This window comes from Amyelois transitella, chromosome 8, assembly GCF_032362555.1.
Source record: "Amyelois transitella isolate CPQ chromosome 8, ilAmyTran1.1, whole genome shotgun sequence".
Taxonomy (NCBI): Eukaryota; Metazoa; Arthropoda; class Insecta; order Lepidoptera; family Pyralidae; genus Amyelois; species Amyelois transitella.
This window is the reverse complement of record NC_083511.1, coordinates 9,109,789-9,124,389: the sequence shown is the minus strand read 5'-3', so window position 1 is coordinate 9,124,389 and position 14,601 is coordinate 9,109,789.

Below are 14,601 nucleotides of genomic sequence, written 5' to 3'. Positions count from 1 at the left end.
CAATGATCTGTGGATTTAAGACACGGGAGGTGCTGTCTTGAATATGAGATCATTTGAATTTCGAATATTCGAACGGAGCACGTCGGAATATCCTGGATAATGCCGGTTTAGGTTTTATCGCGAGAGCAATATATTTGAAAGACCCAAATTATTTTTCCCTTTTAATGTTCCATACTTTATTCCCAATTTAGACGCCATAATGCAGGCTTTTATTCATCATGTTCAATACTCAAAATTTGGCTTGCCAAAAAACGTAAAGTTTTAAAGATATCATATCGTTTAATCTAACGCACTCGTTTTCATTCTTGCATTGAAGTTGTTAAAAAGGTTATAACCATAAAAGTTAAAATTTAAGACGTCTGTTTCACAAATGAAGTCGACCCATCTCCGGTCATTCCAAGACTCAGTTATATTTGATATAGGTACTTAGGTATCTCATTAAAAGTTTTCGAATTATGTTAGGAATTAGTAAGCTCTTCGGTGCAATGGCCTTAATAGTACTGCCTTTGAACTTGTGATTCCGGGTTTGAGCCCCGATAGATGATGTTAATCATTGTTTGTGTTTTTTTTTAATATATTAGGTATAAAAATGGTTGACTAGTTACGCCTTTAAAATGTGATCTGCTAATATCGATTATGAAGTTTATCACATTAATGAGTAAACAAAAGTCTGAAATTAAAATTTTTAACCAAATATACAATGCATCTAGTGAATTCTAGAAAGTTTATCTCAAAAAACACCTTTATAAAATACGTAGGTTTAATGTTTTGCAAAATGTTTTTCACAAAGTCGGTCGAGATAGGTTTAAGTATTTCCAATAACGTAGATAATAGTATTATAGCGTACTATGAGAGATGAGTATTCCAGGAATTTACTACAATGTTCACGTAAGGGCTTCGGGCAAAATAACGAGCAACTAGAAATAATAGACTCTGAAAATAATTACCATACATAAAATCACGTCTTTATCTCAAAGAGTTAGTTAGTTATAAAATTGTCCCCTTCTAATTTCTTCAAAAATCAGCTTAATAAATTCTTCCTCGAGTCTTGAATTGGTTATGAAGTAAATTTTTAGAATACATACATGTTTATATATTTACTTTATTTATATATTTGTATTGTACGTATATAATTGTTGTGTCTTAAGGATAATACTCGTAAAAGAACTGTTGTTCACCCTTGCCTCAATTTTGTATAGGTATGATCCTCTTATTGTCAGGTTGGCTGGAAGAGATCCCACTTAGGGATAAGCCCGCCTTTGTACTGTAATGTTTTTATTTGTAATAGATACTCCTTTAGTGAACAAAAAAGCATTTACTTACTTACTTAGTTCCAAAAAGACTGAGAGGTCATTGTTCTACTGTGCTCTGCGGCTTAATGATGGAACTGAGATTCAAATAGTGACAGGTTGCTTGACCATGTGCCGTGTGGTTCCCGGCATCAATAAAAAAAAGAATAGGACCATTCATTCCCATGGATGACGTAAAAGGCGACTTAGGGATAGGCTAATAAACTTGGGATATTTATTTTAGGCGATGGGCTAGCAATCTGTCACTATTTGAATCTCAATTCAATCATTAAGCCAAATAGCTGAGCGTGGCCATTCAGTCTTTTCAAGACTGTTGGCTCTGTCTACCCCATGAGGGATATAGACGTGATTATTTGTATGTATGTATGTATAATTGTAGCTAAATTAAATGGTGTATACTTACCCGTAAGCAGATTAAGGCACAAGGCACGCTCGGTACTAAAGATAATTCGTATCGGCTTAGCCCAAGATATAGTATATTTTTGTAGTCACGTAGGCTACAGCCGCCAAATGTATGCAAAATCTTTTAGAGTATTTTATGTAAATGACGGTCAGTTTGACGACGTCACGCCTATTATTTAGGAATTAAGATTTCACACTGTCGCTTGCGCATTAATATAAGGCATGGCGTATGGCATCAAATGTATTCCGTGGCGTAATTGTTTGTTTATGTCAGATAATTTTTAGTGGACATGAGACAACTGCAACGCCAGGAGTGACATTAACTGACTTTGAAGTAGGTACATAATCTGTGCGATTAAATTTTATTTCGTTATAAACAAAAACCCTCAGAATGAAAGTGTTAGATAATGTAATGATATATGACATATGACATGTAATGTTCCTTTGTCTACTTTTAATTTATTGCTTACTAGATTTTGCCCGTGGCTTCGCTCACGCCCTAATATTTATTTATTTACTATTGTACATGACCGTGATTTTTGTATTACATTATAGTATTTTAAGTATAAGCATTTCATTAAAATAAAAAAAACAACAATGGAAAGGCTTATAAACCTAGGATTCTTCTTTTCGGCGATGGGCTAGCAACATGTCACTATTTGAATTTCAATTCCATCATTAAGCCGCATACAGCTTAACGTGGCCTTTCAGACTTTCTATGAGTGTTGGTTCCATCAACCCCGTGATGCATAAAGACGTGATTATCTGTATCTATAGACGTACATACATATAGTAACATCTATGTAGGTATATCCCTCGCGGGGCAGACAGAGATAACAGTCTTGACATGATTTGAATTTCGCCTACAAGAGGAATCCCGCATTTATAAGCCTATTCCTTAGTTGCCTTTTACGACATCAATGAGAAAGGTGTGATGAAGTGGTTGTATTCTTAGGTGCCGGAAACCACACGGCACTGTAACTATACCTACTACTACTATGTAATTAAATATACCTACTTACTTATGTTGTTCCAGTGAAATGCAATGGAGTTGATTTGCTCGTCGCGTGATGAAGGTGAGTGATGGAAGACATAATTATATTTAGTCCGTTCTAATTAAACACAATTTGTAGGAAGCCTTCGGTCATGCGACCGCCATGCTAAACTACTCTGAATAATGACGTTCGGATTTTGGAATTATTTCCACGAAATGCAGGAACATAAATAGAATATAGTTAAAAAAAAATGTAAACCAATACGGTTACATTTTTTTTTAACTATGTTCTTTTTTTCAACTGTTCGATATGTATTTAGATTTAATAATCAAATTCTTAAATGAAAGTAGTGAACAAATGATACAAGTAATAAAATTATGTTTAAATTAAATTATTTTTGTAACGCAATGCACAAAATAAGTAAACGGTGTCCGTATCTATTATTTAAAAAGTATCTAGCTACAGCCAGTTTTTTACATACTATATGTATGTATATTACATCTTTATCACACGAGGGTAGACAGAGCCAACAACCTTCAAAAGACTGAAAATTGAGGTTCAAATAGTGACACATAGGTTACTACCCGATCCCCTACAAGAAGAATCCCAAACTTGAAAGCCTTACTCTTAATCAGATTTTAATTAAATAAAAAAATAATACTTTGTCCATTTATAACACCAAACCAATAAAAAATTAAAAATCTTCAGTTTAAATTTGGAAGCGGTCAAAAATACTCGTACTCGTAAAACATCAGTTCAATATTTTTAGGCATTAATATAATTATTCTCCTGATCTTTTTCATTGTAAACAGTGAGTGGGTCTGTTTCTCACATCGCATTATTAAAATGCTATTTTGTAAGAAGAAGTATGGTATGCAAATTATCATGTTATTAATTATTTTGGGATCTTCTTAACTTAATTTTTACGTTTAACCAGTTTTTTTTATATTGCAATATGAGCCATAGGTAGGTACTTATATGATTATATGTGTGGTTATGATTAATGCTTTTTTATTTTTTTCTTCAAATGTTCACATTTATTAAAATAAAATAATTAATATTTAAAAATAAATAATCAACTTTATATATATACAAGTTTTAAGATTGCAATTACATACATAGGTATGTATCTGCAAATTTACTTCAACATTGCTCAGCGCTCCCAAATTAATGAGTTGACCTTAATATTTAGACGCAACATCTGGAATGCCATTAGTCTTAGAGGTCATGGGTCTAATCGCACATGGGACACTAATTTGTGGACGGTACAATACAATTAATCTCAGAAGCGCAAATAAATGGTGTTCTAAAGAGGTTTGTTGATAATTTGTTGGAACAAAACCCACATTTCAAATCGTGGCGTGGTTATAAAGTGCGTGAAAATATACAATCTTATCCTTTAAATTAAAAATATTTTTTTAGTTAGTCATCGGCAGTAATCATGTTGATCGGTCTAAACCAGTTAATGATTTGATCATGATTGCTGTTGCACTATATACTTTACTTAGGTTAAAGTGTTTACACCCGTAGTCGCTTGTTACGAAATTCAGCATAAAATAATAAAGAAGTTCTGTGAAGAAAAGTGCTCGTTGGAACATAATATAGTAATAACAATCATCCATCCATATTACTGTATATTTCCAAGTACAAGACTCGATATTACACTTTTTTAGACAACACACATAACGTCTTTATCCCTTACAGGGTTGCCAGAGTCAAGACTAAAAAAACACATTTAATTCGACTTTATATAGGTCGTTAGTCTATCACATAAAAAAATCAAGCTAACCTTAAACTATCTTCCCATATTATTCCATTGTGGCTTTGAACAACCGCCTCCATAAATATCCCAAGTAGGAACATCAATTGATCCTGAAGAGCGGCGTAACTCGATATAACTTGAGAACTCGCTATTTTCCCCTTCATATATTCTTATTTTCCTTGCTCAAGCGGACTTTCCACGTGTATTTTCGTCATATTCAGCTAATAGGCACGAAAGACAATTATTTATTGTTTCCATAGAAGAAGATTCTGTATTGGGATAAGTATTTGTTGTAATAAGTGTATATGTTGACAAAGTTGTGTTTTTTATTTAAAAGAAATTATGAAATACATCGATAAAATACAAATAAGGTAGGTATAATATCTGTTTCTTTATCTATAGGGACTCAAGCGGATAAGCTTACATGAAAAGATTGATGAATGTTAATGAAATAAAATAAATAAGTGGATAGAATGAGTCTCTGACTACCGTTCTCAGGACGAGACGATATTATACGAGGCCGGCCACATCCTTTACGCCTGTGACACATAGGTATGGCTAGGTAGGTACCTAGCCTAATATCATTCTCAGTTAATCTTGACTGTTTCAGTAGGTATGTCCAAAGATTAGGTCTTACAAACATGCAATCAAAGTTACACACTTTCCTCTTTAAAAGTACATACATACATATGGTCACGTCTATATCCCTTGCGAGGTACAGTCTTGAAAAGACTGAATGGCCACGTTCACCTATTTGGCTTCATGATAGAATTGAGATTCAAATAGTGACGGGTTGCTAACCCAACGCCTAAAAAATAATCCCAAATTTGTAAGCCTATCCCTAAGTCGCCTTTTACGTCATCCATGGGAAAGAGATGGAGTGGTCCTATTATTTTTTGTATAGGTGCCGGGAACCACATGGCACTCTTTATAGGTACTACTCGTTTTAGTATAGGTATTCGTGGAGAAGTATATAAGTCAGGTATGCATTTATTTCTAAACCATGATCCAAAACGGGTTAAGTTTCTGCGTAGGTGACGGAGGTCAGGTGGGATTCGAATCGCTTCATGTAAAAACCTGATTTACACAATCTAGGATCTTGGTCACAGGTAGACTCCAGAGAGTTGAGAACGCAATTAGGAATCACGCCAAATGAAGATGAATTGCATAAGGAATTCTATTCTTAGCTAATAAGTTATATTCGAGTTATCATTACCTTATTATCACTTTTATATCTGCAGTATAACAATTTAAAGTTTATCAGTTTATTCACACGGACAATGATATTTAAATTAATCTAATACCTTATTATCTAATCTTACAAAATGTTGTTTAAAGTCTGCAATCGCTTACTTAGTAAATCATAACAAAGCGGAATAAAATAACATGACTTAACATAATTTTACTCCTACTCTTATAATTGGAGGAGTGCTTTTATTGTCAAGTTCTGTAAAAGTTACGCATAATCGCGTTGCTGGTCGAACGGTTAAGAGGTAATTTTACCCGACTAAAAATGAGGTTTATTTATAAATGAATTTTCCGATGTTTCTACGTAAGTTTAAATGCTATGCTAACCAATACACAGGTGCTTCAATCATAAAGATATAGGTTCGCCTGTAATATTTGTGCGGTTATCGTTACAGGGGAACCTCGCGTACGGGAATAGCTATCGAAAAAGCTTGACTTCGACCTACCTACAGGATCGTATTCATAGACGTACCACGGTAAAGGACGCAGCTAGGACTAAAACCAGAATCTCCATATTTCTGTCCTCACATTTTACTAAGTAAGTACTATAATATTAATCATGCCGATACACTTGTTTTTGGTTTTACAACTGGCCATGTTTCTATTGTTTATATTTATATTAAGTTGTGTTGTAAAACTGTTTTGTGTACCTAATAAATAAATAAATAAATATACTAGCGTTTTACATATTGGTCGCCAACTAACATACGCAAAGCACAACATCATTGGATCCAACGTTTGGCCCATTGTTTGTGGCCTTCGCCAAAGCGTGGGCGCCACCCTCGCATGTGACTGAAAAATAACAACGCTGGCAGCGTACGGCTGCGGGTTCATAGCCCGGCTCTTACTATGGGTTCTCAGATTTATATGAGACTAGTTTACTCTTAAATTATATTTTTGTAGAAATAAATGTAGGTAGCAAGCAATTATTTAAATTTAATTTATTGAAATGTAAAATGTAAAATGACGTGAAAAGGTCCCAGTTAAGGCATATTTTGTGACTAAAATTTTGATTTTGATTTTGAGGAGATCTAATACAAGGCTAGATTTAAAGATGTTTCAACGAACATTCATACAAGAGTCTTAATCTTAAATTCATGTCTCGTCCTAAGACTCACGGATTTGTTCCTAAGAATTAGTTCTAAGAGCGCTATAAGTAATTTTGTTCTACTGATGCGTATATAAATTAGAGAATACTAGCAGAATAACTCAATAATTTGTAAGTTTTTAAAGACTTGATCTTCTTTGAGCGGATTAACTCTTTGAAAGGCAGAGTGTCAAAAAATATCGTAGAAAAACATTTATATTAAAGTATAAAACAGTTATTTCAAAACGTGATTTGAAAAGGCGGGAAAGAAGAATTTTTTCGAAATTCCCGCGGGTACCTACGTAAATTGATGCGATTTAAGTCTTCATGCTGACGAAACGACGCGCATAATTAAGTGAGTGAGATAAAAAAAAAAGTCAAGATTGTTACTGGACTGTTCCGACTAATATTATAAAAGCGTCAGTAAGTTTGTTTTCTGTTTGTTATCACTTCAAGCGTTATCTACTAAGCTAATCTTCTTTAAATTTTGCGTATATACATAAGTAGGAGTCTGGAGAAGGACATAGGATACTTTTCATCCCGGTAACAACTGAAGCTCCCGTGAGATTTGCGGAAAACCAGTATTCTTTTGTAGGTAGCGCGAAAGTCGTGCGCGTAGGTGGCGCTAAAATCGTGTGGGCGAAGGTGCGGGTAAACGCCGTTATAATCTATATTATTATTATTATATAGAGATTGCCATTTGATTGTTTTTCTCCCTTCGGGTTATTTTAGACCAAATGTCTGTATGTCCAAGGGGTTACTAAATATATATGCATTAAAAACCAAAACAACTGAGCGTGGCCTATCAGTCTTTTCAAGACTGTTGGCTCTGTCTACTCCGCAAGGGATATAGACGTAAAACCAAAAGTTCCTACGACGCCTCATCGTCGATTCTATAGTTTATCGCGCGATAAAAACGGCGTCGCGCGGGCAGAACTACGTAGAAACAGGAATAATAACGTTGGCGTGTGATTATGACGTTACGTTTACTAACATCAGTCAAGATGTCGGCAGATAAGATATGAGTCAATATAGTTGTTTTCACATTATTAGAAATTTCATATAGATATGGAAAACACATATATTATAATCACGTCTATATCCCTTGCCGGGTAGGCAGAGCCAAGAGTCTTTAAAAGACTGAAAGGTCATGTTCATGTTTCAAGATTTAAACAGTTAGATACTAGCTCATAGCCTACAACAAGAATCCCATGTTTATAAGTCTTTCCCTTAGTGGCCTTTTTTAACATCCATGGAAAAGATAATCTTACAGTGGTCCTATTTTTAAGTAATTTTTTTTAAATAAATTTAAGATTAAGAAATTGTAATTTCTTTAGACTTTAAGGCTCGGTGTAGGTTGGCTTAGTGATAAAATTGAATTCAGTTATAGTGACAGGTTGCCAGGATCATCGATTAAAAGTTGTTAAAACCAAGTTTATAAGCCATTCCCTGCTGAACTGGTACGAGGTTGACTAGGTTTTTTGGTCGTGTGGATTAGGAAGAGGTTTCCTCCTATAGTTACTGACACGGTTATATGATCCTTTTTCCTGTCGGAAGCCACAGCTATTCATCAAGATTTAAATAAATAAAAATAAAATATTTATTTGTTTGTTCCAGATGTAGATTCAAAAAGTGAGTCGAGGTAAAGGCTAATAAATTTGGGATTCTTCTTTTAGGCGATGGGCTAGCAACCTGTCACTATTTGAATCTTAATTCCATAATTAAGCCATATAGCTGAACGCGGCCTTTTAGTCTTTTCAAGATCGTTGCTCTGTCTTCCCCGCAAGGCATATAGATGTGATTATAATTTTCTATCTCACTCGTCACTATTTTCTTTTATCAACCAACATTTGTTTCAGGAAATTAGAGTTATATGTAAAAATTCCTGAAACAAAAGCACACTATAACGAGAATGAAGTATAGATAATTCGATACCGGAAGACTTTTACATGGAAACAATAAGGTTTGGGAGATATAAGTTATTTACCCGTAACAAACAAACGAAATTTGTTTGAGATGTGTGGCTTGGTGCGTGGGTGATACTATTAGGAAATCCATGCGGAATAATCTGTTTTGCCTAACAATTTTGTAAAAAAGTTATAAGCAAAATGGTCTTGCTGAAATGAATTTCTCTAGGGATTGGTAGGAGCGCGTGATAAAGTTTTATCAGTATCTGAAACGTATATATCTATGTAGTCTAGAAAAACTTTAAAATAGTTAGGTATTCAGTATTTTTTTTTACAGAAAAACCTGCAAAGTTCTCAAAGCACACATTTACACATACATAATTACATATAGTCACGTCGATAGACAGAGCCAATAGTCTTGAGGAGCCTGAGGCCACGTTCAGCTGTTTGACTTCATAAAAGAGTTGAGCAACCTGTCACTATTTGGTAGTGACAGGTTGCTAGTTGCCATCGCCTAAAAGAAGAATCTTAAGTTTATAAGCCTATACCTAAGTCATCTTTTAAGACATCCATAGGAAAAAGATGGAGTGGTCAAATTCATATAATCAATCTACATGCCAAACTTCAAAGCCCTATACCCAGCAGTTTTGGGATGTACATTATCAGTCATTTTCCTATTTTATTTAGATAAGTACTGGTAACATTTATAGATATAAACCTTCCTCAAAAAACCCTCTTTCTAACATTTCAAACAAGAACTTAATCCGTCGACAACTTTCTGAGATTAGCGCATACAAACAGGGAACTGTATAATACTTATGTAATTAGTGGAATACTAGTCTCCGCCAACGGCTTTGCAAAAATGAGGCGGTTATTTTTACGATTATTTCCATCTTCAATTACAAGCGAACGAAATGTAAAAAAAAATATTAAGTAGCACGTAACATAAAGTTAGCTCTGAAAAAGTCCAAGCTTTCTTTCCAAAGTATGTGCGTCATTCGTATGTATTGTGTTAGTAATTAGTTACCGTGTTATGTTATAAGAGGGCATAGTTCGATGCCGTCATATGATAACAATTCATATGTCATACCTCCTCAGTAGAAACAAGTAAACAATGTTGACCTATTTTATTGGCTAAAAGGGTTCGTCTATATTTATTTACCAACGATACGAGACCCATTAGATACAAAAGCAAATGTTTATTATTTGTTGTCACATAGTTATACAAGGAGTTTGGATTGCTCTCTAAGATTATGTACCTAAATGGTCAGGACTATAAAGTTTTATGTATAAATTAGATATGGATGGATTCTTTTGTTTTTATAATAATTTTAGTTCGTTTTATTCTAATCTCAATTCTATCATTAAGCCAAATAGCTGAGCGTAGCCTATCAGTCTTTTCAAGACTGTTGGCTCTGTCTACCCTACAGGGGATATAGACGTGACCATATATGTTCGTTTTATTCAATCTGCCTAGATAATCAAGTGGCGCACGCGTCTCAAATATAATAACTATCCACTCTTGCCTTGAAAATCCCCAAGATATACATATGTGTCGGGAATGCGGGATTCTGCTTTAGAGTATTGGTGGTATCCGTTTGTTTTGTTGTTGTTGGCCTTGTCAACCCCATTAGCGACACAGGAGTAATTTATTTATTTAAAAATATGATATAGTTTGGTTTTAAAGGCGTTTAGTATTTAGAGATTCGGACTTACCGCTTAGTGGTTAATATTGGGTTAGTTTTGTGGTTATCAATTTGGACAGCATCCCAGTCTGAGCGGCTTATCAATTTCAACTTAAGGCGCTTATCCATTGTTTGTAAATCATATCTTACAAAATATTAAAAAATAACCAGCGGGAAAAATATTAATATTATTGTTACTTCATCGATTCCAAATCAAAAAAAAAAAAAACTACTAAGTAAATTTATTTTTGTCTTCTGTATAATCAAGCAACATGCAAGAACGATGAAACTTGGTACCATTATAATTTAGCATCCTGGGCCCCCAAAAGAGTACTGTTCTTGCAGGATTTTCGGTTAACGACAATTGGCAAGCGAAACTGCGGTAATCGGTACATAGTGTATGAGGTATATGAGTACATAAAGGAGTTAGCAATACCTATTACAATCTATAGCGGTAATAATTTAATAAGCTTATCGCTCTAATAATTAATTAATTATTATTTAGAAAAATCTTTTAATAATTATTTTCGAAAACCAAAAATAATAATATAATAATACCTGCTGAGAAGGAAATGTTTAAAATTAAGTCATCTTACTAGATTTAACACTTCTGCAAAGACTTTGTTTATTATTTGTATATTCATACAAATAAACTTTTCAATTTGTTAGTACATAAATATATAAAACCTAATCATGTTTTAAGATTTGGATTAATCACACACAGTAATGGATCTGTAGATTATAACGAGTCAGTTTGAAGCACCAGATGGCACTCAATTTATTCAGACTTAACCTTGGCCTTAATATCCGTAATACAATGAAATAAACATAATCCTGTGAGTGGTTACCGAAGCCGTGTTAGCGTGTAGGCAGTCTAATGTTACTCCTTATGAAATTCAGACAATGTATTTTTCTTTCGCGCCATTTTTGTATGTATTTGGTAGGGGAGACTGCCATTATACTACTCTTGTTAACTACCTTATGGATAACTTACTTCTCACGGTCGCGGAATATCGAAAAATCCTGTCTCAGCCACTAAGCACACTCTTAAGTCGTTATGACTGCAATCCGTAAATGTATACAAATAAATATATAAAAGTATATAAGTGAATATATAAAAACGAAACTGCAGGCGTACACACGTGTGTGTGTGTGTGTGTAAGTAATTCACGAAAATTACCACATCTTGCTAGACAATTTAACGTGTATTTTCCCTTTATCTGCCGGCTGTGTTATGCGACGAAAATATTAGCTATTATTTTGAAGGGCTCATTATCTTAAAAGCACTTAGAGTAAGGACCGGTACTTCGGTTTAATTCCACACTATTTGTCATGAGACCTACACTTATATCTTCTAAGTTTTCTTAATTGCGTGCGATTAGGCGCTTATTTTATTTCTTTTTGTATTTTAAATTTGAAAATAAATTTGTAAACTTACATGTAAATTAAATGTAGCTGTTTGACACTATGGCACGCGGTAAATCACCACTGCGTTGGACCAACTACTTGAACGTACATCATACATTTAATGACGTCTACAAATAATTAACATACATACATACATATGGTCAATATTCCTTGCGGGGTAGACAGAGCCAATAGTCTTGAAAAAACTGAATGGCCACGTTCAGCTATTTGGCTTAGTGATAGAATTGAGATTAAAATAGTGACAGGTTGCTAGCCCATCGCCTAAAAAAATAACCCAAAGTTTGTAAGCCTATCCCTTAGTCGCCTTTTACGACATCCATGGGAAAGAGATGGAGTGGTCCTATTCTTTTTTGTATTGGTGCTGGGAACCACACGGCACAGTTCAGTTTTAAGACCGAAATAATCTCCTTGCGAGAGACGTGTTTAAAGAAAGTCAGAATACAAGCAGGATAGGAGATTTTCTTACATAAAATGTTACATTGTTTCTTCTTAGAAAAAATACCTATAGTAAAGGTGAAATGGCTTTGCAAATTGTATATAGAGCAGGGTTGAAAGGGTAAACCGGAGTTTTTCGGTTGGCAACATTATTGCGTAGGGGTATGTACTTGTAGTAAAATTCCATTATGTAAACAATAAAAGTATACTTATGTAGTATGTTGCAATATGGAATACAAATATAAAATAATCAGCATATATTCCTTGCGGGGTAGACAGACCAAACAGTCTCGAAAAGATTGAAAGGCCACGTTCGGCTGTTTGGCTTAATGATAGAATAGAGATTTAAATAGTGGCAGGTTGCTAGCCTATCGCCTAAAAGAAGAATCACAAGTTTATAAGCCTATCTCCTAGTCGCCTTTTCACGGGAAAGAGATAGAATGGTGCTATTCTTTTTTCTATTGGTGCTGGAAACCATACGGCATTCATTCATTCATTCATATGATCACGTTTATATCCCTTGCGGGGTAGACAGAGCCAACAGTCTTGCAAAGACTGAAGGCTACGTTCGGCTATTTGGCTTAATGATAGAATTGAGATTCAAATAGTGACAGGTTGCTAACCCATCGCCTAAAAAAGAATCCCAAGTTTGTAAGCCTATCCCTTAGTCGCCTCTTACGACATCCATGGGAAAGAGATGGGAGTGGTCCTATTCTTTTTTTTTTCGAATGGTGCCGGAAACCATACGGCACCATACGGCATATGGGAAATTATCCAAGTATGATTTAGGTTCTAATGAGCGTCTGCTGTCTGCGAAGACAGATAGTAATATAACTGCATTCGAAAAGAAGTCCACCATCGTCTGTAACAAAAATATTAGTAACACGATAATCGTGTTTTTTCAACTTTATATTATAAAAACACGATTATCATTCTTTAGTGCCGTGTGGTTCCCGGCACCAATAAAAAAAAAAGAATAGGACCACTCCATCTCGTTCCCATGGATGTCGTAAAAGGCGACTAAGGGATAGGCTTATAAACTTGAGATTCTTCTTTTAGGCGATGGGCTAGCAACCCGTCACTATTTGAATCTCAATTCTATCATTAAGCCATACAGCTGAACGTGGCCTATCAGTCTTTTCAAGACTGTTGGCTCTGTCTACCCCGTAAGGGATAAAGACGTGATCATATGTATGTATGTATGTATTATCATTCTTTATATTATTATGCTTCCATGACAATCTTGCAGCGAAGAAAAAACTTCAGTTTCCATGCAGATCGTAAATAGTCAATTATGGAAAAGGTTATAAAAATTGAGTATTTTCTTATATGCCAGAAACTTGTCACTATTTGAATCCCAATTCCATCATAAAGCCATACAGCTGAACGGAACCTTTTAATATCTTTAAGATTGTTGGCTCTGCGTATCTCGTAATAGATAAAGACAGTTTTTAAGATGAAAATAAATAAAAGATTTTTTTTTTAGTAGAATGTGTGTGTGTAAACAATTCGCACTAATTACTTATGCCACTAAGTATTAACTCAATAGTATCTAGGTATTGACGCTAGTGGGACAGAATATACAAATTTTTTAACAAAAACTGCCCTTTTTAATACATTTAAGTAGTACGAATTAACTGCGAGTTTTCAGGTTTTCCTGTATTCTCCTGTAGTGTATGTGCATATGTATATGAGTGAAAGAGAAGGAAGTATTACATTCAGTCAGAAAAGTATCGGGAATGGATTATTTATTTATGGTTCCAAATTCAAATTTTTGTTTTTTTTTGTTGTTGTTAGATTGGCACAACTGTTTTCCATTTTGGCGCGGAGTTTGAGTTGCATCTGTTGTTTACATTAAATACAGTGCTATTTTTAGTTATATCATATCTAGTGTGTATTGCTAATTTCATATTGGATAAAAACATCGAACAAAGAGTTTGTCTTAAATTTTGCATTGCCAATGGAATATCGTGTTCGGAGTCACTGAAAATGTTACAGAAGGCTTACGGTGAATCGACTTTATCAAAAACTCGTGCTTATGAGTGGTACAAAGCGTTCAAAAGCGGTCGAGATGTGATGGAAGATTTGCCTCGCTCTGGTAGGCCATCAACGTCTGCAACTGAAGTTAACATCGCAAAAGTGAAGGAAATAGTGACTGAAAATCCTCATTCAACTTTGAGAGAGATAGCCACCGAACTTTCTGTATCTCACGAGTCGATCCGTACCATTTTAACTAATAATTTGGGTATGAAACATGTTGCCGCTCGGCTAGTCCCAAAAGACCTGAATTTTTTTCAAAAACTCAATCGCATGAGAGTCGCTGAGGACATGCTAGAACGAGT